General features: G+C 40.5%; 1 pseudogene across 1 annotated transcript; it reads right to left on the bottom strand.

The window, feature by feature from the left end:
• Positions 1 to 464: 464 nt before the first annotated feature.
• Positions 465 to 16390, bottom strand: LOC309795880 (RNA/RNP complex-1-interacting phosphatase-like; annotated as a pseudogene). The gene is made up of 7 exons: positions 16149 to 16390; positions 14668 to 14743; positions 13564 to 13696; positions 9893 to 10020; positions 6531 to 6587; positions 1444 to 1490; positions 465 to 532 (listed from the first exon to the last, which is right to left on the bottom strand). The product of its transcript is annotated as an RNA/RNP complex-1-interacting phosphatase-like (transcript).
• Between the last annotated feature and the right edge of the window lie 11094 nt (positions 16391 to 27484).

Genomic DNA, 27484 nt, shown 5'->3' with positions numbered 1-27484 from the left:
GACCCCATGAAAGCTGATCTCCTTAGCAAAAATGATTTAGTTATGATTTCACCCAAGATTGGTCACAACCCAGCCTGGGAAACTCAATGAACCAGACACGAGGTATAATGCCATCTTTCCTTCTCTCTGCCTCAGCTCTCAAGGGTTGGTCACCTACATGTTATTAGTGATTATTAGTTGGTTTCTGTTCATAATTACTATCAGAAGACACAGCACTTATGGTCCCAATTACACTGCCCAGCTACGCACCATTCTTCTTCGTTTTGGCTTCCCGTCCACCAGCAGGAACCTCATTTATTTTTGTTCTCCCTTCACCACAGCCCAGTAATGTTTGTGAATGACTCTCAGTCTCACCAGAGTCTGTATCTCTCACTCTGCCCCAACACCCCACTGCATCATTCGCTCCCTGAAGTGTACTCTAGAAATTTAGGTAACCTGGATATTTTACCACTGTTCACCATCTCTTATGAAACCGGAAGAAGAGCAGCTTTCTTATGGAACGACAGAGACCTTGTAAAGAGAAAACACCAGTCTGCAGGAGAAAGGGAAGAAGACAATGATGGAAATAGTTTCTGGAAAACTATTTTTACATTAGGTTTTGTTTGTTCCTGGTAAATAAATGGAAATCTTCTAAACATTTAAAGAAAATCTAGGGCTTCCCTGGTGGCGCAGTGCTTGAGAGTCTGCCTGCCGATGCAGGGAACACGGGTTCGGGCCCCGGTCTGGGAGGATCCCACATGCCGCGGCGTGGCTGGACCCGTGAGCCATGGCTGCTGAGCCTGTGTGTCCGGAGACTGTGCTCCACAACGGGAGAGGCCACAACAGTGACAGGCCCACGTACAGCAAAAGAAAAAAAAATCTAAACAACTAAATTCAGTAATACAGGAATATAACATTTTAAAAAATTTTCTTTGGCTGTGCAGCATGTGGGATTGCAGCTCCCCAACTAGGGATTGAACCCACACCTGCTGCATTGGAATGGCAGAGTCTTAACCACTGGAGCACCAGTGAAGCCCTAAGAATATAACTTTTAGAGGAGAAGTTATAAACCCCTTGGTTATATGAACTGCAGATTTTTTTTACTAAGAAGTCATGTATTTTAAATGACTTGGAGCTTTAAAGAAAGGAAAAAAGGAAAGAAGGAAGGAAGGAAGAAAGAAAAAGGGGCTTCCTTGGTTGTGCACTGGATATAATATCAAAAATAAATTAATTAATTAAATAAATTTAAAAAAGAAAAAAATGCTGAAATCCACTGACTAATTATTAAGGCTGTTATATCTATTTCCAGATACATCCCTTTATAAACTTTTACTAAAAGGTTATCTTATGTCAGAAGAAATGAATTACAAACTTTTCTTTTTTCCCAAAATTTGAGAAATTCCCATACACTTCTAACTTCAAATTTTATAAAAACGGAAAAGCAGTGAAATGCCTTATACTTACATCCAATTGCAGCATCTGGCCTCATGCCTTCTCTATCAATCAAATATCTACAAAACAACAAAATTCGAGTCATTTGTAAATAAAAAGAAAAGAAAATCAAGTTTTTGCAAAAAAGGTCCTATTTTGCTTTACAAATATATATATAAAAATCCTAAGAAAATATCAGCACATCTAATCAATAATTATTAAAGAATGATATACACCATGACTACAAAAAGGCGTTACTCCAAGGACGCAAGGATAACGCAACTTTAGAAGGGCTATTAATATAATTATTTACAATAAGACAACAATTTAATTAATAAATGAAAGAGAATAAAATACAGGACCAAACTGGCAGATGTTAAAAAGTTCTCTGATAACATGCAACAGTCAGTTTGGGTGAAAATGCTCTGTATGCTAAAAACAGGAGACTTAATATGACAGAGTACTCATCAAGAACCAACAAATAACAAAAGGAAAATCAGGATAAATATGAACATGATATCTACAAAACCCTATCTAACCAACCATTGGAGCCAGAAACTTAGGAATCACCATCACTGATGGCTATTTCTCCCTCGGCCTCATCCTCAACCCACCACCAGTGCTAACAATGAAGCTGCCTACATACCTCTAGAATCTGTGCACAGCTTTCCACCAAAATGACCACCACACCCTGGTCCACGCCACCATTATCCCCAATTTCTACAACAGTCTCCTAACTTGTTTCCTCTCTTCCACTCTTTCTCCCTGCAGTGCATTCTCCTCTCGGTAGCAAAATGATAGGTTGAAAGGGCAGTTGGGTATGTTCCACACACTCACCTTCAACAAAAAAAGTTCAGTTGTTTTCTATTACTCTTAAAGTCTGAAACCTTAAACATAAGCCTGAACGATCGAGCTCCTACCCCACACTTGTAGCTCCATTATAATCACATGCTCCCCCAACAGCCCCACCTTCCAGGCCAGTTCCTCCAACACAGCATATGCTTTCCTCTTATAGGGTCTTTTGCTATTCCTTATGCTCAGAAATCTCTCCACAACGTCCCTATCTGGTTAATTCCTACTCATCCTTCAGATATCAGCTGAAACATCTGTAAATAAACCTTCTCTAATCTCCATGATGAGATCAAGTCCTCCCTAAAATATGATCTCATGGTACCATGTTCTTCTCCTTGGCACTTGTCAGAGTTGTAATTTTACATGCAGAGTATGATTCTTGAATATCTATTCCCTCTCTGGACTGTTAGAATTCACAAAGCGCAGGTCAAGTCTCTTCACTCACAAAATTTCACAAGTCTTTTTGCTAGCACCCAGCACAGTGCTTAAACATAACACATGCTCAATAAGTATTTCCTGCATGAACAACCATAAACGGGTACAGTGTAGCAACATCCACCAAAAGCATAAGGACATAAACTCTATGATGCAGAAGTTCCATTCTGAATGAAGTAAACTGAGACAAAGCATATATATTAAATAGTGCTCACACAGGAATGTTCATTACTTTCATGTTTTATAATATCAAAAACTTCTGACTTTTATATGTTCATCAGTGAGCAAAGGAACAATGCAGCATTAAAAATAAATAAGTAAACAAATGGGACCTAATGAAACTTAAAAGCTTTTACACAACAAAGGAAAGTGTAAAGAAGATGAAAAGACAACCCTCAGAATGGGAGAAGATATTTGCAAGCGAATCAACAAAGGATTAATCTCCAAAATATATAAATAGGACATGCAGCTCACTATTAAAAAATCAAACAACCCAATCAAAAAATGGGCAGAAGACCTAAATAGACATTTCTCCAAAGAAGACATAGAGACGGCCTCCAAGATGGCCAAGAGGCACATGAAAAGTTGCTCAACAGCACTAATTATTAAGGAAATGCAAATCAAAACTACAATGAGGTATCACCTCACACCGGTTAGAATGGGCATCATCAGAAAATCTACAAAGAACAAATGCTGGAGAGGGTGTGAGGAAAGGGAACCCTCTTGCACTGCTGGTAGGATTGTAAACTGATACAGCCACTACGGAGAACAGTATGGAGGTTCCTTTAAAACTAAAAATAGAATTACCACATGATCCAGCAATCCGGCTACTGGGCATATACCCAGAGAAAACCATAATTCAAAAAGACATATGTACCCCAGTGTTCAAGGCAGCACTATTCACAATAGGTAGGCCATGGAAGCAACCTAAATGCCCATCGACAGATAATAGGATAAAGAAGAAGTGGTACGTATATACAATGGAATATTACTCAGAGATAAAAAAGAACGAAATTGGGTCATTTGTAGAGACGTGGACGGACCTAGAGACTGTCATACAGAGTGAAGTAAGTCAGAAAGAGAAAAACAAATATTGTATATTAATGCATATATGTGGAATCTAGAAAAATGGTACAGAAGAACCGGTTTGCAAGGCAGAAATACAGACACAGATGTAGAGAACTAACGTATGGCCACCAAAGGGGGAAAGTGGGGCAGGGCGGGGTTCGGTGGTGGTGAGATGAATTGGAAGATTGGGATTGACATATATACACTAATATGTAAAAAATAGATAACTGGTAAGAACCTGCTGCATAAAAAATAAATAAATGTTTAAAATGCAAATATAAATTTTAAATAATTAATTAATTAGTTAATTTAAAAAAAAAGAATGAGGTTGGAAGACTGTCAAAACAGCACACGGAACACACACTCAAGCCCTGGAAGATGAGGAAGTGCCTTAAGTCCCCCACTTCGGATGACATCTCCCTGCCTAACAAGTCTCAGTCCAACTGGGCTAGCTTTGCCAAGGGGACAGAGCTGGGTCAGGAGCTGCTGCTGCCATATCTGGATCAAGTTCCAGTTTTGGTCTATCATTCAACACCTAGCCAGGCTCGCCTAGCAACTCAGCTGAGAGGAACCAAATAGGATAGCTCAAAGAATAGGCCTCACACTGCATCAGCCTAAAGGTGTTTATGACCCTGGAAGAAATGGATCAGAAGAAAGGATCCGGGGGACTTCCCTGGTAGTGCACTGGCTAAAGACTCCACACTCCCAATGCAGGGGGCCTGGCTTCATTCCCTGTTCATGGAACTAGATCCCACACGCATGACGCAACTATGAGTTTGCATGCCACAACTAAGGAGCCCAGTGGCTGCAACTAAGACCCGGCACAAACAAACAAGAAAAAATCAATCAATAAAATAAAACCAATATTAAAAACAAGATGCGGGAGTGTGTGATCTGTATGATGGACTTTGCTTACGAGAACCCAGTTTGATTTCTGCTGTGTATGCAGATCACCTGGGCTGTACAGATGACTGGCTGATGAGATCCCTTACGTGCCCCTCCTGCATGGAGACAGTTGATGCAGCACTGCTTTTGTCCTACGAGTCTAACTGAGTCAGTGTCTCTCACCTGACTTCAAGAGAACCATCATTTTTGGTGGTTTTGATCTTTTGTCTTTGAGCCCAAAGAGCCGGGGGTTAGGAATTAAGATCATGCATGAAAGTTTCCTAAAAATTCCTTAACGGCTGCAGATGTTGGGGAAAAGTACGTGATAGTTTAGAAATTTAGGGGGAAAATTAGGATGCTATTTTTATGGAAAGCCTTCACCCAAGGTTTAAAAATATAATTGTATTTAGATCTTGTTATTGCTCCAGTATATAGGATTTATGTAAAGTGTTACAGCACCTATATAGGTTTTAATTCTGTGTCAAGGATTAGCATAAAGACAGTGGTTGTTTTTCCTAAGTGAGATAACATTCTGCTTCCCCCATCCAAATTCTTTCCTGAAGTTGCTGGCATCTCGGTCAAGGTTTTACTTAATAGCTACATTTTATAACACTGGCACACAAAAAAGTAGTTTTAAGCTTGCTTGCATAGTTCTTGTTTTTAAGAGTAAACATAGAGCATTTATTTTTTACTTTATAGGAACTCCACAAGTTAAGGTCCCATTATTCTTTTGCTGTGATTGTTGTTACTATTGATGGTGCTCTTTTCTGTCTTTGCTGGTTCTTTCTAATCTACCATTTGTCCTTATTGGCATACGATCATCTCAGGGTCACAAGATGGCTGCTGTAAAACCAAGGATCATATTCTAACAAAACAAGGAGGAAGCAGAAAAAGAGTCCAAATGGTCATTTTCCTAATGCATATTTATCTTTTTTCAGAGAAAAATATCATTCTCATAAGCACAATAACAGCCTTCCCCTTATTACTCATTTGCCAAAACAGACTGATATGACCATTCATAAGACAATTTATGGCAAAGAGGGGTATGATAATGATTGCCTCAGCCTAACAAGGATTTATCCACTAAAGCTGAATGCTTCACTCCTCAAAGAAATCAACACTTTTCTACATACAAAACACAAGTCTCTTGAAGGGTTCTTCATAAGTGCATTATTGAAGAATTTGGTATGTCATGAGCACTTAAGGATTGGACATTCAACTGTAGTAGTGTCCATGTTGGTTAATTTTCTTACAAGCCCCATGATGAGTTTGAGAAAAACTGAAAGAATCAGAGTATCAGGTTCTATTAAATTCTTACATATATCTTGCTTAAGTTTTTGTTCATTAATTTATATCCAACTACCTAAAGCAAATTTGGAGGAAAAAAATAATAAATAAATAAATAAATAAATAAATAAATAAATAAGATTGAGGTCTCCAAATATTTTCATAGGAAGATGTCCACCATATATTAAATTATAAACCAGAATGTCTAAATACTATACCATTAAATCACATGTACAGTCAGTTCTGTATATCCAACGGTTTCATATCCTACAGATATGGAAGGCCGACAATACTACACCATTTTACATTACGGGACTTGGGCATCCGAGGATTTTGGTATCCATGGGGAGTACTAAAAACAATCCTCTGCAGATACCAAGGGACCATTGTATATGCTTATATCTGGATTTTTTATGTCTCAAAAATATGTGCTAAATTATTACTGGTCATAACCTCTGAGTAGGGGGCAAAATTGCCTTCCACTTCATACATTTCTCTGACTGCATTTTTTGCATTCAGCTTACATTAACTTACATTACTACTGTAAACAGAACAATTTAAACATGGTCTGCCTCTTGGGGTTGGCCACTCACCTGCAGATGACGTAGCCAGTCCTGTTTAAATCAGGGGTACAGTGGACACCAATAAGTCTGTATATAAAAAGGGAATATGGAATTAAGTAAGCAAAGTAGAAACACTAAAAACAAGTTATACAATTTTCTGAAGAGTAGCCTTTATTAGTTACCACAACACGACCACTATCCTGAAAAGGAAAAACTCTGAAGAAAAGAGTGTTTTTGCAAAAACATACTATAATGAATTAAGTACTATAAAGTCAAAATTCATTGTGTTTTGGAATTTTTGCATAGCCTCCAATCAGATGCAATTGTATGGAATGGAGAATGTCCATCAGGAACTGATTTGACTATAGTAAAATGGAGTGGAAAAAAAACAGGCTATCAGAAGAATAGAATTTGTTTTTGAGTGAAAGAAATGGAATGCCTTCACATTTCATGCTCAATATTAAAAAGAACAAACAGTTTCTGAAGGGCTCTTGGGGTCCCAAAGCACCTCCATTCCTTCTCTCATTCACTGCTCCTCACTTGCCATGGGTCTACGTGCCTGAGCAGGTCTCAGGTGAGTAGCACCGTGCTTATTTCACAATGAAAAAGTAAGGCTTCAGACGTAAGCCTAAGCTGCACAGCAGGCAAACAGAAAAGAGACTAGAATCGAGTCTCACATTTTTCCAACTATGCCACAGTATTTCGTGGACCAGCACTTAATAAAATTATATGAGGAAGTAAATAAAAAACAACAACAAGTAGCTGATCTCTGCAAAAGGTATGTCTGTGACTACGTGGTGCATGGCATTCGTCATCTCCTGCCTGGATTACTACCGCCCTACAATTCTAACAATCACTTCTATTTCAACTGATCTTCCACATGGAAGATGTTACCTTTCTAAAATAGAAACTTGGCTGGATTGCTCTGTTCCTTAAATATCTTAACTTAGCACAGAATAAAGCCCAAGTTTTTAGCACAACATTGAGAACTCTTTATAAACAAATACCAGTCTGTCTCTCCAACTGAATGATAAGTTCAAACTAAATTACAAGGACCTACATCATCCACCTCCCTCCTTTCCCCTGCCAGCCTCCCTGATCCCACTCTCCACTGCTCTGCCCTCACTCACTTTCCCCTATCCAGCCACACTGGCCTCCGTACTATTCCTCAAACATGCCAAGCACCGTCGTGCCTCAGGGACTTTGCACCTACTATTCCTTCTGCTTCAGAACATACCCTCCCAAACCATCTCCACTCTCCCTGATATCCAATGGCTCTTTTCTCACTTCAAGGCTCTGCTCAATCGACATCGTAATAGAGGGGACTTCCCTGATCACCTACCACATTCCCTCACCTCTTCTTCTTGTTTTTCTATTCTCCAAAGCATTTACCACCACTTGACATTCCACATATTTACTTATTTACTCATCTCTCTCCCGCACTAGAATGTAAAGTACAGAAGGGCAAGAACTTGGTTCTGTTCCTACTGCCTCGAACAGTGCCTTCAACTTAGAAGGTGTTTTATAAATATTTGGTGTAAAGGAATGTATGAATTCCTTGCCCTTTCACACTACCCTCTAGTCACACAAGAGGCTGCCCCTCCAGAGCACAAGTTCAAGCCCTGTGCCTTTGCTACCTGTTCGCAATAGCTCAGCTGTCCTTTCCTCATTCCAGCAAAATCCTCTTCCACGAAGCTCAGCTCAAATGCTGTCTCCTCAGTCAGGCCTTCCTCAGTTTCTCCTCTATATTCCTGCTGCACTTGATTCTTTTATGATAATTAACCCACTTAGAGTCACTACATGGTTATCTTCCTACATAACTCTAAGTTGCTACTGAACAAAGACTTCTAGTCACCTCTGTATCCCCGTGCCCGAACAACAAACCTATAAGGCTCTCAGTGTTTACTAAAACAATTTATTTTCGGAGTCTCTTCGAATTCTAGGGAGTGGATAGTATCGTCTCCTCCTCATTATCAGTGAGCCTGCCATCTGTGGGAGGGGCTTATAGCAGAGGAAGCCACCAATGGATCATAACTAAGGTCCTGAGACTGCAGTGGCAGAGAGCATGGTGAAGTTAGCCCACTGCATGCAGAAGACCCACAGAGGAGTCAGCATATGCAATGGACTACACTTGGTATAACATGTGAACAATCAAGGTTGACAAACGTGCTCTCATGCACTTGTAAGGATCTTCTAGCCCACGCGGATCACACAGAACACACACAAAGGAGCCTGGAGGAAGTGAGGAGGCCGGCAGCTGCACCCTAACATCTTAAGAGGCCACATTTCTGTGACTACGGTTTACACAAATCAGAAAATTTGCCTCCTTTCTAGACACCCTGGATATCACAGGCAAGGCCAAGTCTCTCAAGTTTAAAAGCTAAAGTACAGGGAAGATCTGTGAATAGGGCTTAAGATATTTAAGAGCTAGGACCTGCATTAAGCAACCAGCTTATAGAATGAAAATTTATCTTGAAATTCCAGTCTCTCCCTCTCTTTCTCACCTCCTATCCACTATCTTCCCACCTCTATCTCTATTCCTTCTCGCTACTCCCTGTTTTATGTATATGTGTTTATCATTTTTTATATATATGGAATATGTACTGTCTGTTAGGTTTATTTAATAAAGTGAACACTCCTCAGGCTAAATTTAGAAAGGAAAAAACGAACACTTTCTCTTGTGGGTCAATGGTGATCCAAAGACAAAAGATACCTCAGTCTTAAAACATGGCAAATACCATGTTCCTTCTGACAGTTAGATGGTAGAAAAAGGCAAGGACGCTATTAAGACCTAGTATCAAGAGAGTACATCTTAAAGCAGAAACAAGAAAACACCAGCCTTTTAAGTTCTTCCTGTCTGTCAAGATAAGAATAAGAGGTCGTAGCGTTCTTCCTCACCTGCACCCAAAGTATAAAAGCAGCAAAAATATCTTAAACACATACGATGAGGAAGCCACTCTTCTGGTCCACTCTGCTTTGTTTGGCTTCTAGGGATCTGTCCCACTCCGAACTTTTGCTTTATGTTTTCTCTTTTATATACGCTAAGAACCTGAGAGTCTTAACCTTTTCTTCCACCTCTCAACCAATAAATAGGACAAAAGAACATTTTTATTTTTTTATGTCTTTTCCATTCAAATGTTTAAAAAAGAGATAAGTAAGCTAGTTCAGTTCATATTTCTCACAAAAATCACTTTCCAAACTAAACTAAATTGTTTGTGACCATAAACAGGAAAAACACCAAACTGTATTAGCACCATCTGACATTTCCACCTTCATGTTACCAAACACAACAGGCCTAATGTCACAACTATTAAAAATGTTAAAAATCCCAACCCCACTCAAAATGCATACCAAAGTTCAGGTAAAGGGAAAAAAAACAAAACAAAAAGAACTCGCCATTATCTTTATTTTCTTTCAGATATCCACTAACAGCACATTGAAATCTAATAATAGTGTCATCATCTGGCACCGGATGCCCAATTGTACAAATGTTTAAATAAGGAATAGTTTCTGCTAAGTCCTATAAGGCAAAACCATGAAAATATGTATTATTTCCTTTGTAGGGAAAGAATAAAAAATTAATTAGAGAAGGCGGAATATAAACCAACAGAGGACATTAAACTTAGTATGTCAGTCATTCTGATAAGAGCCATTTTCTCCAAAGCTGCTTTAACCAGTAAGTATCACTTGATTTTCATTAAAACTGCAGAATGGACAGTTACTAGGCATGAAAAACGAAAAGCAAATCTATGTGAATGAATGCACATGTAACTCAGAATGATATAAACAGTTCTACCTACATTTATGTTCTATCTTACATTTCAGGGGCCATACAGAGGCTGTGATCTAAGTAGAATAGTAGAATAGATTCAGAAGAACTTGGATTCGAATTAGGAAATAGAGCAAATTTCAGGCAGTGTTGAGAACTGGTATTCTTGGGGTGGGAGAAAGTAGACTATCAACAGAAGACAGAAAAGGATAAGTGAAAATTCTCTAGTTCTGAATTTAAATGGAAAGTAGCAGTATGAACCTACGACACATTTTAGAAATATTAGCAACAAACATACATATTGCCTAGCTCTGACTACTGAAAAAGTCTAGAAATAACTGATGTCATGTCAAAAGGACTCAGGAGTCACTGAAAGCTCCAACTGGTCAAACATAGGGCCTCAGTTAGAATAGTAACTGTAGCGGAGTCCACAGTGACATGAATAAATAAATTTAAAAAATTGGTCACCACTGGAGGATATTTGTCCATCAACTCATTATTTTGAAAACTGTTAAATCAAAGAAGAGAATCATGCCTCTCCAACTGGGCAAACAAATAGTTGATGAGGGGAATCTTCTCCTTATAGAAATATACCCAGCTAATAAGTGAAAAAAAGAAAAACAGAATTCACCATTTTATTTATTTATTTATTTAATTTTCAGATACGTGGGCCTCTCACTGTTGTGGCCTCTCCCATTGTGGAACACAGGCTCCGGACACGCAGGCCCAGCAGCCAAGGCTCATGGGCTCAGGCACTCTGCGGCATGTGGGATCTTCCCGGACTGGGGCACGAACCTGTGTCCCTTGCATTGGCAAGAGGACTCTCAGCCACTGTCCCACCAGGGAAGCCCCCACCATTTTTGGAAGCCTCAACTGAATTAATGGATGTAGGTATGAATCATCAGTGACTGCTAATATCACAGAAATAGAAAACTATAAGTCTCCACGGAACAACACATCATCACCTATGAAACTGTCTTGCCAAAACAAAACATGCAAGCTTCATTCTGATCAACTACCAATTTACAGGAAATAAAAGGACTGAAGAATAGGTTAGCAACACATGGAATGTAACCATCAAAATCTACATGGGACAAATTACCTGCTTTCTTTAAAAATAAAATTCAAGGAGGAAAAAAAAGTGAGAAAGACATGGAGGGAGAACTTATAGATTAAATAAGACTTCAGAGACCTAACAATCAACGGCAAAGTGTGCACCTTATTTGGATCTAATTCAAAATTCTTAAAAACAATTTTTTTATGACATTTAGGAGACAACTGCAAATTTGAGCACTCACTGGGTATTTACTATTAAAAAATGATATTAAGGAATAAAAGTCCTATATTTTAAATATACATACCAAATATGTATAGGTGGGCCTTCCCTGGTAGCACAGTGGTTGAGAATCTGCCTACCAATGCAGGGGACAAGGGTTCGGGCCCTGGTCTGGGAAGATCCCACATGCCGCGGAGCAACTAGGTCCGTGAGCCACAACTACTGAGCCTGCGCATCCGGAGCCTGTGCTCCACAGCAAGATAGGCCGCGATAGTGAGAGGCCCACGCACCGTGATGAAGAGGGGTCCCCGCTTGCCACAACTACAGAAAGCCCTCGCACAGAAACCAAGACCGAACACAGCCCAAAGATAGATAAATAAATAAATAAGTAAATAAATAAATAAATAAATAAATTTTTTTTTTAATGTATAGGTATAATTACATGTTGTCTCGGAGCTGCTTCAAGATAACATGGAATGGGGTGAAACAGGTGGGGGTATAGATAAAACATGACAGCCATCAGTTGGTAAATATTAAAGCTGGATGAGTTCACGGGTATACAGGGAAAATTTACAGTATTTTGTATACTTTTGTATATGTTTAAAATTTCTGATAATTGTTTAAAAACAAGACGACACTGTAGACAACCCTTTGGCAGTTTCTCAAATGTTAAACGTAGAGGTACCATACGATCCAACAACTCTGCTACTACCTACACGGCACAGCTAAAAGGACTGAAAGCAGGGATTGGAACAAATATTTGAACACCAATGATCACAGCAGCATGATCCACAATAGCTACAAGGTGGAAACAACCCAAGTGTCAATCAACCGATGAATAACGAAATACGGTATATACACACAGTGGGATTTATTAAGGCAAAAAAGGAATGGCACTGTGTTACATGCTATAACATGGATGAACCTTGAAAACACTAGGCTTAGTGAAATAAGCCAGACATAGAAGGATCAATATTGTAGATTCCACTTACACGAGGTACCTAGAAGAGGCAAATTCATAGACACAGGAAATAGAATAGAGGTTACTAAGGGCTGGTGGGAGGGAACATGGGGTTGTAACTGTTGGACGGTTACAGAGTTTTTGTTGAGGATGATGAACAAGTTTGGGTTATAGACAGTGGTGATAGTTACACAACACTGTGACTGTATTTAATGCCACTGAACAGCATATTTATAAATGGTTAAAATAAATATGATTTATGTATATTTTACCACAGTAAAAAAAAAAGAGGAATAACTGAGTTGAAATTTCAGTTCTTCCTTGTCCGAGACTCAGTTTCATCGTCTGTAAAATTAGTAACTGTAGTTGTCTATCCTCTGAGCTTAGTGCAGAGTAAGCACTCAGAAGGAGATCTCAGTACTACTTCCACTTCAACAGCAAAGGATTGTTGTAAGGATTAACTAAGTCAATGGATATGAAAGAACTTTCTAAATGGCTATACAAATATTAACAAACTTTAGGTGTTACTGTCTCCCAAGGCCATGGAACAGGTCAGAAGAAGGATAATTCTTTTGCACTGGTATGTCCTACATGGGCCAAGAGAATATATGGGTTTCTGTACTCTCTCAGAAGGTATTAGGAAAAGAAAGCATAAAACTTTGAGAACAATTGTCTTTTACCCTGATGCTTAAACATGCTCCGGCAACTGCTGCAAATAATTGCTAAAGACATAATGGACATACCTTTCTTTCCTTTTAGGCTACTAATATTCTTGCTAAAAGTTTACTTCGTTTTCAAAACATAGAACATGGAAGCTTATAGAATTTCTTCAGCATATCTACAGCCTACTGCCAAATACTATAGTTCAATTTATATCTTTCATCTCATTTTGAAACAGCAATTACAAATGTGTATTTAAGGAAACCACTAGCTTCCCTTTCTGAACCCATGAAAAGAAGGCCAGGATTCACCTTAGCATAAGATGATAACTACTGAATTTCTATGAATTATGACAGTATCAGAAAGAAGGTCGTTTTCAACTACGGGTTCCATTTACCTCGGGCTTAGAAGAGCGGCGCGTGTACGTTAGGTCAATTATCAGCCCGAGTTCTTCATTCTGTTCTTGGATTTCCTTAAAAAAGATGCAAGGGGGAAAAACATTCTTCTAGAGCAAGATTCTTTTCAAAACTCTGTCAGAAAGAATAAAATAAGAAGGAACATGTGTCTAAAATCCTTTACTATATTATCCATTTATTCAAACCCTGTGATGCTAACATATGAGACTCAAAGTAATGTTTCCTCCTCTGGAATTTACAAGTGATATTATAATCCTTTCTTCCAGACAGATTAGACAGAAGAAAATAAGCTCACTTCTATATATTTATTTCTATGTGTGTTTATTTCATGTTGGTGTCCTAACTGGGCTGTAAATTCCCAGAAGGCAGGGACCACATCAATTTTGCCTACCACTGGATTGCCAGCTCCAAGCAGAGTGCCTGTAAATAGACACATAAATAAATACTTCTTGAACATCTACCTATATGAAGGATGGCTTTCACTGCTAAATATTCTTTTATGTATTTGGCTTATTTATGTACTCTGTTCCATTGATCTGTTTGGTTATTCAAGTGCCAGCAACACACTTTCTTTTTAAACTAGTTTTAGAGCAGTTTGACATTCACAGCAAAACTGAGCGAAAAGTACACAGTTCCCACTTATACCCTCTCTCCTTCACCCACACAGCCTTCCCCATTATCAACATGCCATACCAGTGTGCTTCATTGGTGAGAATTCATGAACCAACACTGACACACCATTATCAATCGAAGTCCATACTTTATTGCATTCATGGTACAAGTAACTGACTATTTCTTTATTTCTAGTATAGTCATACCCAAACATTTACATACTGAGATACATATTGCTGTCTTAATCATTACTTTATTCTTTATTTATAGTTAGGGCATTCCGTTGGGATTTTTTTTTAATTAAGTACAATAGTAGGTTGTATTTATCTATAAATTCCATTTCTGGATAGTAAAGGAGGTATTAAAAAGTATTTTCTATAAAAAGGCAAAATGGAGTATGACGGTGTTGAGAGCCAGGGCTCTATATGGTGAATTCAGATTTCTGGAAGAATACGGTAATAACTTTTGCTTACCTTTTTTAAAGGAACTTTGAAAGCAATGAAACGAGTCCCAGGCATCCGCTGTCCAACTGGGAGATAGTCCTTCCAACTATTAATATATTTTTGTTAGGCAAATTTTATGTTAGGCTGTTTCCCTGCATAGGATGAATGTGCCCTGCAAATGGAAAGCATATCCCTCTATAGTAGGTCCCTCTTCTTTCTGCTTTGCAATTTGCTGCTCCACTTATTCAACCCCACCTTGTAATAAGCTATACTACCCTTGTTCCTGTTTCCCCATCTTGAAAACAGATAAAAAGCAACAAAACAATGCAAAGGTCTCCACAAATAAGGGATATCTAAACCCAGAGATGGCCAGACCTTCTGTATCCCTGATACAACCTAGCCCGGTGTTGACTACAATGGTATCATTAATACATGCATGTTGACTGAAAGTGTTTGAACTCAATTCTTCCACTTCACAGTTGTGTTTTAGTCCTCATACAAAACCTGATGATAAAATTCGTAATGCTAGGAATCACAGTGAACAATAATATCTGAACTGATTTCTGTAAGATGCGTGAGAACTAAGGTTAATTCAGTGTATCTGAAGCAAAGAAAGTGGGGGCAATAGTGGCACAAGATGGGGCTAGAGAAGCAGAGAGGATTCTAGACCAAGAAGAGTCTTAAAGGCCAACGGTGTGTTTTCTATTCTCAAAACAATGGTTTTGAGCGCTGACTATGAGCAATGTTCCAACTTGCTTTTAAGGTTTCTTGTGTGAAGAATGGATTGGAAGGAAACAAGAAATATGGACACGAGTTAGGACCTAATTGCAACAGACAGGCAAGTTCAGTATTAGCATGTTGAGGAAGAGTTGACAGATTCAAAAGAAACTCAGGAGATAAACTGAAGCGGGCTTAATGGGCTATGAGATGGAGGAAAGGAAGGTCTTAGGGAATTAAAGGGTTTACTGCACACATGAGCCAAGTCCAAAATCAATCATTTGAACGCACAGAGGTAGATCTCTCAAATGACACCGGTTAGCAAGCAACAGTATGGCCTTTATAATTCCTAGAGACACCACAAATCAACTGTTTCGATGGAAAATCCGGCAGTACCCGTGCGTTTTTTCACTCAACTTAGTTGCAGTTCCACTTACTCACATTTTCTCTGCCAAAACAACACAGCTTGAGGAATAGAAGGGGACTCCATTTTGGTAATTAAGGAGTGTCCACAACACTCACAGTCCCATCTTAAAAAGCAGTCCCTCTGCATTTTACCCGAGGAGAAATGGCCAGAGCCTCCCTTTTAAAACGGTGGGGGCAAATCAGAACATCTCACACTGTCCCTTTCAACCACTGTGAACTCAGCCGCGAGACGACCAATACCCTCTATAGCACAGCGCGGACGGGGCAGCGGCCGGGGGCAACAGTGACAGCAGACAGCACAAGACACGAAGCCCAGGCCCAGGGGCTCTGAGCTCCACCGGCAACGCCCAGGGGCCGAGGCATATTACCTTTCCGGGATGTGCTTTCCGCCCTTCCTCCTGGCCGACCAACGTCCGGAAAAGCCGCGACGATGACCCCAGTGCACACGGGCATGATGCCACTGGCTCGTGTCACCCCCAACATGCCAACCACCCAACGCCAAGAGTGCCAAAGTCGCCAACCCGGCGGCCCTGGTGCCAGCACACGGCCCAGAGCCACAAACGCCCAGGCACAAGCCCACGCGGCTCGTGCGCCTCTTTCTACTGCGCATGCGCCACGGCCCGTCCAGATGACGTCATCACGCCGACGGACGGAGACGCTTCATTAGGGAAGAGGCCTCTGACGGCTGCAATTCCCTCCTTAGCCGGAGGCTGGTAGCAGACGTTCATTAGTTCGCGTGTGTACCCTTCAGAATTCCACTCGTACGGGACATGGAAAGTTGTCCCACTCTCCCAGTTTCTTGTGTGGTTCTTTCAGATATTTCCCAGATGCTTACATTCACACTTGTTCTATCTTGTACGTATTTCTACGTAATGGATATCCTGTATTTTATAGAAGAGCAGTATAGTATACACAGTCTACAATGTGTCTTGGATAGTGATGTTCCCAGTCAATTTTTGCATACATCCCTTCTATTCTCTTTAATAGCTGCGTCACATTACATAATTTACATGGCCAGTCCAATATTCATGGACTTTTACTTGTTTTCAGCTTGGGGATATTTTGTTTGCTTTTTGTTTTTGACCTCTGTTACAGATAGGCTGCAATGTGAACCTCTTTATACATGTGTAGAGCTATATATAAATTTCTAGACGTAGAATTTCTGGAATGAAAGAGATGCAAACTTAAAATATTGAAAGATTTTCAATCAATCTAATCTGCCTCATCAACCTTTAAAAATATTCTATCAACTTATACTCCACTCATAGTGAAACATTTATTGGGTTTCCATTATGTGGCTGGTATCATGCTGGAGGTTGGTTGACAGTATGTATTTACGTTTTAGACAATACCACAAAAAGCCTGAGAGAGATAAGAGTGGAGCTCAAGTACAACATTTCCTCACAGTAGCAGGCATAGGGATAAGTACCTGTTAGAAAACCTGTGAGTCCTGCCACAAGTGGAACAGCAAAGAACAGCATGTCCTACAGTACGTCTGAAGGTATAATGGCATACTAAATTCCATTGTTATTTATAATAACAAGTGTTGTTTGTTAGTTTTACTTTTTAGTTTTTCATTTCTGGAAGTATCTTACATGCACTGTTAGTAATCTTCACAACCATTTGAGGTGGGTAAACTGAGTCAGGAAGCTCAGAATTATTGAATGAATAATTGAATGAATAATGAATGAATGAGTAAAAAGATCACTACCTTTAACGTATGTGGGACAGTCATAGTCTAACCAAGTTTCAATCCACAAGCATTTATTGACAATTCTGAAAACTTCCACATAATTACAAATGGGACGATACTAGTAAAGTACTATTTAAATAAAGAAAAGATACAAGTGAGCACAACGTACACAACGTACAAACTTACAATTAGGCACAGTCGATTTGGTGCTAAGTCATAAAATATTCTTTTGCAATTTATGAAAATTATCCAATAGGCTTGTAATGGCCAAAAAGTACAACTGATAGAAATATCTATAGACATGACAATGTACAAATTGTGACATAAATCTATCAGAAACTAGAAAATCTATGTTGGCCTTATAGTTCCAGCTTGCTAAAAGACACAGGCTTTGGGTGGGTACACAAAACAATCCAGACCTGGCCAGAACAGGGTTTCCAGAAAGTATGGGAAGTAGCAAAGAGTAGGCCTCTCGATGGGAGTGGGTGCAACATGAGATGAAACAATGCCTTAATGGGTATGTAGTATGCTCGCGTGGAAAATATAGGAGCAAGGGATATTTGGAGAATCACACAGCTAAGTACTTGACACTAACAAAATCGACCAGTATCCCATAGGGCCTCAGGTACCATGCAAGGATTTGAGGGATTCCAGTATTTAATTAAATCACAATGTGACAATGGGAAGAATTAAGGAGAGCCTCAGGGGTAGACGAACTGGGGATGTTACACCAAGACATGTCTCAGTTAACCTGATGGTTTCAAAATGCAGGAAGTGGGTATAGGGGACAAGACAGTACCCTAACTCTAAGAATAAAGGTTCAGGTCAGGGTAGGGCCTGATGTTCCTAAGTGTTGAAAGAGAGGTCTTTAGTTTCCTTCCCCTACATGTAAGATTCTTTTAGAGGTTAGGATGAAGCTGAGCCTGCAAGCTAAAGTTAAATGGCTGGAACTAGGGAGAGAAAATAAGTTACATAGGCTAGGAACCAGGAAAAACCTAACTAAGGGTTTGCCTCAATAGAATTGAATGTTGGAACTGAATATTTTAATATGTAAATATTTTACTGATACCAAAATATCTTACCACACTTCCCCCAATCTCACACCACCCACCCTAACCTGCAGTAGCTATGGGTCCCTTACTTTCCTTGGAAATATAGACAAAAGAGACTGATCTGGCTTGCAGGTATTTAGTAAGTTGTTAGCCTCACATCACATACTAGTATCATGTAAGTAGGCCATCTGAAGTAGGAAGCTTAGGGGAAAAGCCCTGAAAAAAACTTAAAAGCTTAAGCCACATCTCTATACTACAACACCTTTCACAATTTCTTCTCAGATAAGCATCATCCCCATCAGTGAAACAACTCATATCTCGTAACAGGAAAAACAGGCCTAAAAATTACACGTGTGTCTTTCGAGGTCCCCTCTACGGGATATCTTCCTGGTACTAGAAAAGTCCCCAGAAAGATCAATCTTTGCACCCCTCCCTGAAAGCTTACCACCAAGGAAAATGACTAGGTCCCTAGATTTCCTCCCTCAAACCACCTAACCTCACATATAAATCAACAGCAATCAGCCCTTACTCACATTATCACCGTCACAAGAGCAGTTAGGGAGAACAGCACTAACCACGGGAACTAAAACAGAGGCAATCCAGGCCAAATTGGGCTGATGGCAGATATCTGCTCCTTACGCTTGGGTGCATAATTCGATTCACCACAGTGTCTTTTTCACAGACCATTTTTACACTTTCTCCACAAAATACAACAGGTCAAGTTCGTTCATGATGCTTCAAGAGAAAAAATCGTCACGAGAAAAACATGCAATATGCCTTACAATGTTGGAGTCCTTAAAAATATGGCAAGGAAATAACCATTTGAAAAAATTTTTAAAAATTAAAAAAATTAAATAACCATTTAAACCATTTAAATAACCATTAAAAAAAATCTGTATTCTACAAACATACCAGTGAATTCTATTAAGAAGGTAATATGACAAAAAACAAAATGAGAAATACATGTAAGACTGTTCTCTTTAGTGTTCAGAATTCATGGTAGTTGCTGCACTATCGAGCTACTTATATCTATGACTGCCTGTTCTGGTCATACAAAATGCGGCCAAAGTGTGTCTACCTGTTTCCCACAGAAACCAACAAATCTACATGAATCTCTTTTCTCCTGGGCCCTTTCACCTTATCTGCTCCCAGTTCTCCAGCAATGTCCTCTTCCTTCTCTAATTATTCTCCTCTTCATTTAGCTTGGCCTTGCCCCCAAGCATACAAGACAGAGAATCCTAGAGGTCCAAGAGTCTAGAGTGGCTGTTTGAAAGGGGGAGGAGATTACAGTAACTGCCACACTCTATATACTTCTCTGCAAAGAAAAAGCCACAGTATTCAGAATGTCTCTCACATATAAAAGAGCTGGATGGCAGGATACCAGTGTGGCCCAAGGAAACATAGGTAGCAAATTAAGGGCAAAAGAATTGCAACCAAAGGCTGGAAGAGGAAAGGTCTGCAACCAGCTCTGTCTCCTAGCTCTCTGCTATTTGCTTCCCATGGGCAGAGTCTATTCTGTGAAGCATCAGGCACTGAAAAGAAGGCTCCTGCTGCTGGAAGTTGACAGCAAGTAACATCCATGAGGGTAAGAATGCAAGATCAAGGCTTGTCATAGAAACAATGCCCAAAATGGGAAAAAAAAGAAAGAAAGCAGAAGAGAAAGGGAAGTCCAACCTGGCCAAGCCTAGCCCAACCCAAGGAAGGCAGGAGTCAAGGAGAAGAAACTAAAAGAGAAGAGCCTTGGACCACAACATTCCCCACAAGGTACACTCAGCAAACTTCACGCTACTCTTTAACCAAGTTACAAAAAGAGCTTCTGAATCCCTACTTTTGCTCCTTAAAAGCTGCTATAAGTTCACGAATTAGACAGATATGATTTCAGAACAACTGTAATAGTTCAAACTAGATGGCTCTTTCCTTCCTAAGGATATTAATTAAATAACATATATATAGCTCTAAGTATATGATACATAAAATATAATACTCTGTAGAATATAAGTAACTGTTTGTTAATTATATTAATGAACGTCTGTAAGAACCATTGCAATGTTTTCCCTAATGTAAGAGCCAGGGGGAGGTAAATCTGTCTTCTAGGATTTCCTCCCCAGAGCTAAGAAATTTAGGTGGTGTTTTAGCTCTCCTACACCCTCTCCACCCATCCCTACCTTCCTGTTGGGGATCAGACCTCCCCACTGGCTATCTCATATCTTTCAACTGCCTGCTTTCTCACATCATTCTCCTACCAAACCTACTACCACTTGGTAGAGTCTTGGGGTTTCCGTGGAGTTGTCATAAATAAAGTCGGATCATCACAATGGACCAGTGACCAGTGACCAGTGACCAGTATCCAGTGACATTTGTACTGTTCAGCTGCAGCCACTCAGACATCTTCTGGTGTTGTCTCCTCATCCCTTCTATCTGCAGGTGATGTTTCCTCTTCTTCTCTGACCATGTCAGGTAAGAAAAGAAACTTCTTAAAGTTTTTCGTCAGATTAATTTTGCCCCTAAATTTAGTAGTAGATTCAAACTAGCACGGAATAATGAGGGAAACTATTGAACTACAAGTCTGGAGACCTAATTTCACTTTTGACTGTGGCATTTACTTTCTGTGTGACTTTGGACAAATCATTGACTGTCTCACAATGCCTGATTTTTTCCTTCTCTGTTATGTTAGGATACTACTTTGGTTGATCACTCTGATCCCTTTCTTTTCTAATATTGAGCCTTAAAGGGTACCCATGTAGAAAATGGTATCAGAGACTTCTCAAGAGTGTTTCAACAGAAACATAGAAACGCCAGGTGACATAGAAAACTAGCAATATATAGCAAGATGTTCCATCTCTAATGGTCTCCCTCCACTAATATTTCGACTAGTTGAAAGGAGAAAATAGCGAGAGAGGATGGAGAGTACTGGGCTGTAGGGAGGCCCAGAGTCAAACGTAAGGAAGTTTAGGATTGTTTTCATCAGCCCAGACTGATAGGAACCAAGTGATAGGAAAAAATATAAGAATGAAGAGGGAAAGCATAGAGGAGCTCTCAAGTAAAACGTAGTTTGCAATGGAATGTTGATGGGAACCAAAGATTTTAAATTAAAGCAGAAACAGCATAGAGTAAATTCTGCTCAGAGCAGCGCAAAACAAAGTGGATTGTAGCAAATCCTTATTTTAACACACTAAGGAGGAAAGTAAGCCCAGAACAGGGTAGCACCAGGAAAGGCAGATTATCAGAAAAGCCATACTCACTGTTTTTTTTCTTTTATTGCCTCTCTGAATACAGTTGGCACTTGATACTTTTGAATATCAACATTTTAGAAATATGTTTTAGTAATGATGCTTCCTATATGCAAGAAACCAAAGTGGTTATGTAGGGGTCTGCTTTTCAATGTTTTATTCTTCCTAATTTTTAAACTATGTAGACATATTACCAATTACAAATTTTAAATGATATCTTCTAAGTTGAATCAGAAGGACTATTTCCTTTGTGTGATATGTAGGTTCTACGGCAAGGTTGCTTTTCGTCTTTACAGTTCTTTCCCTCCTAACACAGAGAGCACATTGATCAACAGCCACCGTTCGTTTTTAGATCTTAGCTACCTAAGAAGGAAAAGAAAAAGTCAAGCCCCACATCTCTAGTTCCACACTGAGGGAATTCCCTGCCGGTCCAGTGGTTAGGACTGAACGATTTCACTGCCAGGGCCACGCGGCGTGGGAAAAAAAATCTGCATTTATCTAAAACAATATTGTGGAGTCCTTTGGATTTTCTTACATTTGAAAATCTTTTTTAATTGGATTCAAGTGATGATGGTTTTTCTAGGTTTTGGGATGTCATCTTCTTGGATGTTGAAGATGATTATAATCTAAGTTCTAGGATAAATACAAAAACCTTCTTGATACTTTTTAAGCTTCCTTTCTGCTTATGACATATTTCTATTCTTTGAAATATATATTTCTACCAGGCTTAATACCTGTGACTTGCTGGGTAAAAATATGAATGAGCACAATAATGAAATTCTTTTACACTTATTATTTGGCTGTCTGCTTTGTACCAGTTTCAATTGAAATACTTGTCTATATATAATTTGCCTACCTATACATTCATATTGATTGAATTTTGTTGCTTGTTATGCATTTTTACTAATATATCTTTAATTCTTTGAAAGGTCTTGATCAATCCAAACGTCCCGACGTGATAAAAGCCAAAGACACCAGAGCCATTCATCTTAAGATGAATCAGGTACAGGAAAAGCCAAGTGTCCTAAAGGTTCCCTCTGATCAACCCAGGAAGAACAAACATAAAGCCTCTGAGCCTATCAGTGGTGCTCCCAAGGCCAAAATCCAGCCAAAGAATCCAGAGTGCCTGTTAGGGAGAGAAGTGGTTCCATGCAATGCTGCAGTCAGTGACAGGGCTCCTGTGAACACGGCCAAGCATTCTAAAGGCAAACCTCAGAAAACTGCATCCAGAAAGATCAGCAATACTAAGCGCCATGGGCAGGAAAAGATCACAAGGGCCAGGGGAAGAAAGAAGGCTGAAGAGAATAAGCAGTCAGGGAACAAAGTCAAGGCAGAAGAGGAGCCAACAATTCCCCAGATGAAGCGGAAGGAACACCAAACTGAGCTTATCCAAGAGAGCTTTAAAAAGCCTCGAACCTCCCTAGGCATGTGCATGCTGGAGTCTGGGAAGGTTTTTCATGCACTGGGGGAGAAGAATGACAAGAAAACTGGGCTCTCTTCCTGTCGGGTCTTGGGAAATTCAAGCAACCCTAAAGACCCCCAGTCACCCCCACCTAGCCAGCCATGGCAGCGTACCCCACGTGAGGGTAAGAGCCCTGAGAAACCTCAAGTCAAAACCCAGAAACCAGACAGCAGTGCTGAAACAGAGTTTCCATCTCCATCCCAGGATCACTTGCCTCCTCGTGGGAAGGTCAAGTTGATACCTCTGCCTTTTTCTGCCTGGGACAAGCCTCAAGCTCGACCTGCTCCTCGGAGGCCACAGTCTCTGGTCTCACATCTGCCTACTGTGGCAGACCGTGCCCAGACTGCCTCTACTAACTCAGCTCAACCTGCTGTAGCCACTTCATCCCAGCCAGCTCCTGCCTCTTTGCCAGGTCCTGCCAAACCAGCTCAGCCAACTGTGACCAACCCAACCCATCCGGGTTGGACCGACCATACCCAGCCTAGTGTCCCTCAGTCTGTTGCTCCTAGGCCTGCATCCTACAAAACTTCATCTGGCGCTTCTCTCCAGCGGGAGCCGGTTCCCCCTGCTGTGACTAAGCGCCACTCCCCACCCAACCTCCAAACCCCATTTCTACTCCAAGACTTCAGCAAGCAACGAAGACCATGGAGGGAACCCAACGTTTCTGAGCCAGTCATGTCAAAGCCCATCGAACAAGAGCACAGACCAGAGCGGGAGGCCATGAAGAGGCGGGCTCAACAAGAACGTGTGAATGCTGCCAAATACACCTCTTTGGGGAAACTGCAGTTTTTCACTGAGAGGCAAAAAGAAATGGAAATTGCTTACTACTACGGATATTTATAGTAAGAGCTGCTAGGAATGTTGGTGCCGCCTGGGGTACCAGCTGTTCTTCCTTATATAAATAAGATAGGTATAAATTCCTCTATTTATTTTGATATATTTTCAAACAATAAAACTGAATAAGTAAATGTAATAGAATTAATAGATGAGTAATAAACCTTTTGAATTTTGAGATGCTGATAACTCTGGCGTGCTTTAATTTTTTTGGTTTTGTTTTGTTTTTGATGGGGTTGGAATCAAAGTCTGCATGAGAAAGGAAGGACTGAAAGTCGGATGGGAGAATGAAGGAAAGGGGAAGAAAGGGGTAAAAACTGAGGAAAGAGGAAGGAACGTGGCCCAGGGCCAGGAAGGTCAAAAGAGATTCATGGATTTAAGAAAGGAAGCAGGAGTGAGGGTGAAAGGGCAGAAGTGAAAAGCAGGGTCAGAGGTCAGGGTTGAAAGAACAAAATGTGAGTAGAGCTGAAGATGATGGAAGGTGAGTCTAGGTTTACTAGAAGAAATAGAAAAAGTCTCTTGGGGAGGTTGGCCTTAAGTCTCACAACCACCACGGAGGTATTTAAGAAAACAAGAGGTTCAGGACACATGTCTGAAAGGTTTGAGTTGCCTTATGCAGGTGTGATTATAGTGGGGGTATAGGGAAATCTCCCAGAGAAGTGGCTAGGGCTCAGAGTTATCCTAGGGGCAGCTGACGATAGGGGCAGGGCCAAGGGAAGTGCTGCATCAGGAGGGAAACGAATAGGGCCTGGAATGCAAATCACAATATACTCAACACCTAAGCACCAGGGCAGCTAATGCACTATTCAGTTAAGCCTGGCAACGACAGGCAAGGCCAGTATTCCTGTGCCACTTCACTTAGGAGAGGTGCAGCAAAGGGCTGAGGTCACATCGCATGTGGAGGTACAAGGCCTCAATTTGAGGCCCAAATGCCTCTGAAGTCCTCAGTATTTGCAAGTGCCTGCAGGCGTCCAACCTGGCTTTCAGAGCACAGCATGTTGAGGTTACTGGTGGACGAGATCAAACTTCTGGACAGGCCTAAGTATTAACTTGAGGGGCTTCCTCCATCGACCAGGGGGTGTGCCACCTTCTGTAAACATCACCATCAAGTGAAACGCTCGAGAAGAGTCATACAGACGTGCCCACTGTCATGGGTGAGAGCTGTGGGACACGGGCACTGGGCAACGGCTCCAACAGCCACAGGACGCAGGCGCCCAGTGGTTCAGGGGCTCCCTGGGAGGCCTCGTGGGGCTGCTCGGGGGAGTGAGGTTGGCAGATAGTCTCAGGGGTGGGCGTCAAAAGGAATGACGTGGGGAGAAGGGAGAGATGGAGGCAGTGGATAGTGGATAGTGAAAGTGGGAAAACTGGCAATTTTCATTTTCAAAATTATTTTTTGAGATGTCATTCACATGCCATAAAATTCACCTTCGGAGACTGCAAATTCAGTGTCATTTTGTACATTCTCAAGCCTATGCAACCATCACCGTCATCTAACCCATCACGTATTCGTCACTCCAAAAAGAAGCCCCTGTAACCATCAGCTGGCCCTCTTCATCGCCACCTCCTTCAGTCCCTGCAACCATTCATTTCCCTTCTGTCACTATGGTTTGGCCTTTTCTGGACATTTCATGAAATAATACAAATGTGCCCACTGTGTGGGGCTTCTGTCACTTAACATAATGTTTATAGGTTCGTCCATGTCGTAGCATGTGTCAGTACCTCATTCATTTTTACGACTGTATAATATTTCACATACACACCACATTTAAAATTTCCATTATTCCATTGATCGGCATTTCGGTTTTTTACACTAATAATCCCCATTTATTGACAGTTGATTCTGTGCCAGGCAGCACCAGGTTAAGTTACTGACCTTATTTCACAGATAAAGAGGCCTGGAGAGTGTGAAGAGTTTGCCCAAGATTAAGAGCTAGTAACTGGGGGAACTGGGGTTTGAACTCAGACGACCTTCAGAGGTATGAAATTCACACGACAGAACATTAGAAAAGGTACACAGGGGTATTCAATGAAAAGTCACCCTTTTCCCCATGTTCCTCAGCCACACATTTCCCTCCTCAGAGGCATCTGCTTTTGCCATGTTGTGGATCCTTCCAGAGAACTATTTATACCTCAACATGGATGTATCACAATTTATTGACTCATCTGTCCCACGGATTTGATATGTCACTTTCATGGTATAATAGATTCTTATACGTACTTATATTACTCTTTTCAGAGCTGTCCTGACTCCTTTTTGCCTATCCTTTATGCCTTCCATTTCTCTAAAATTCTTTTTATGTTCTATTTGATTTAAAAAACATTTTTCCTTGTCTTGTTTGTTTCTCTTAAGGCACTATCCATTATGTTCATTCACCTGTATTATTTTATTTTATTTATTTCTTTTTGGCAGTGTCGGGTATTAGTTGCAGCACGTGGGCTCTTCGTTGCAGTGCGTGGGCTCTTCCCTGTGACTCGTGGGCAATCTAATTTTGGCATTTGGGTTCCACAGCACGTGGGCTAAGTAGTTGTGGTGTCGGGCTTAGTTGCCCTGCGGCATGTGGGATCTCAGTTCCTCAACCATGGATCGAACCTGCATCTCCTGCATTGGAAGGCTGATTCTTAACCACTGGACAACCAGGGATGTCCCCACTCTTGTATTATTTTAAATTTAGTCGGCTTTTCTAACTTTTTTTCTTTTATTTTGAATTCTGTCCTGAGTTCTATCATCTTACCTCATTCTGGTTTATGCTGTTTGTTCATGTTTTTTTTTATTATTGTAAAATATACAGAAAACAAAATTTAGTATTTCAACCATTTTTAAGTATACAGTTCAGTAACATTAAAGACATTCACAATGCTGTGCAGCCATCAGCACTATCCAAATTCAAAATAACTATGTCGAGAGCTTCCCTGCTGCTGCAGTGGTTGAGAGTCCACCTGCCGAGGCAAGGGAAACAGGTGCGTTTCCCGGTCCAGGAGGATCCCACATGCCGTAGAGCAGCAAGGCCCGTAAGCCATGGCCACTGAGCCTGCGTGTCCGGAGCCTGTGCTCTGCAACGGGAGAGGCCACAACAGTGAGAGGCCCGTGTAGCGCAAAAAAAAAATAATAATAATAATTATGTCAAAATATTGAGCAGGACTTCAGAAAGATGGAGGCAGGAGCATAGTTTCTGAATCTCTCCAAACCCTTTCATGGAAGAAGATCAAGTAAAACCAAACACACATAGGTGGCATTTATCAGCATTTACCATCTCCAGAACTTTTTTCACCATTGCAAACAGAGACTCTATAGCCATTAAAAAGTAACTTCCCATTCCCTCCTCGACACACGTTCTTTCATCTTTTCCATTGATTTTTTAACATCTTTTAGCCAACTATGAAATAATAGCTTACAGTTTTGATCTGTTTTTCGGACCTGTTTTTTCCAACTTGA

The sequence above is a fragment of the Mesoplodon mirus genome (genome assembly GCF_964341445.2).
Source record: "Mesoplodon mirus genome assembly, chromosome: 20".
NCBI lineage: Eukaryota > Metazoa > Chordata > Mammalia > Artiodactyla > Ziphiidae > Mesoplodon > Mesoplodon mirus.
The sequence above is the reverse complement of the archived record's forward strand: the minus strand, read 5'-3'. Positions and strand labels throughout refer to the sequence as shown.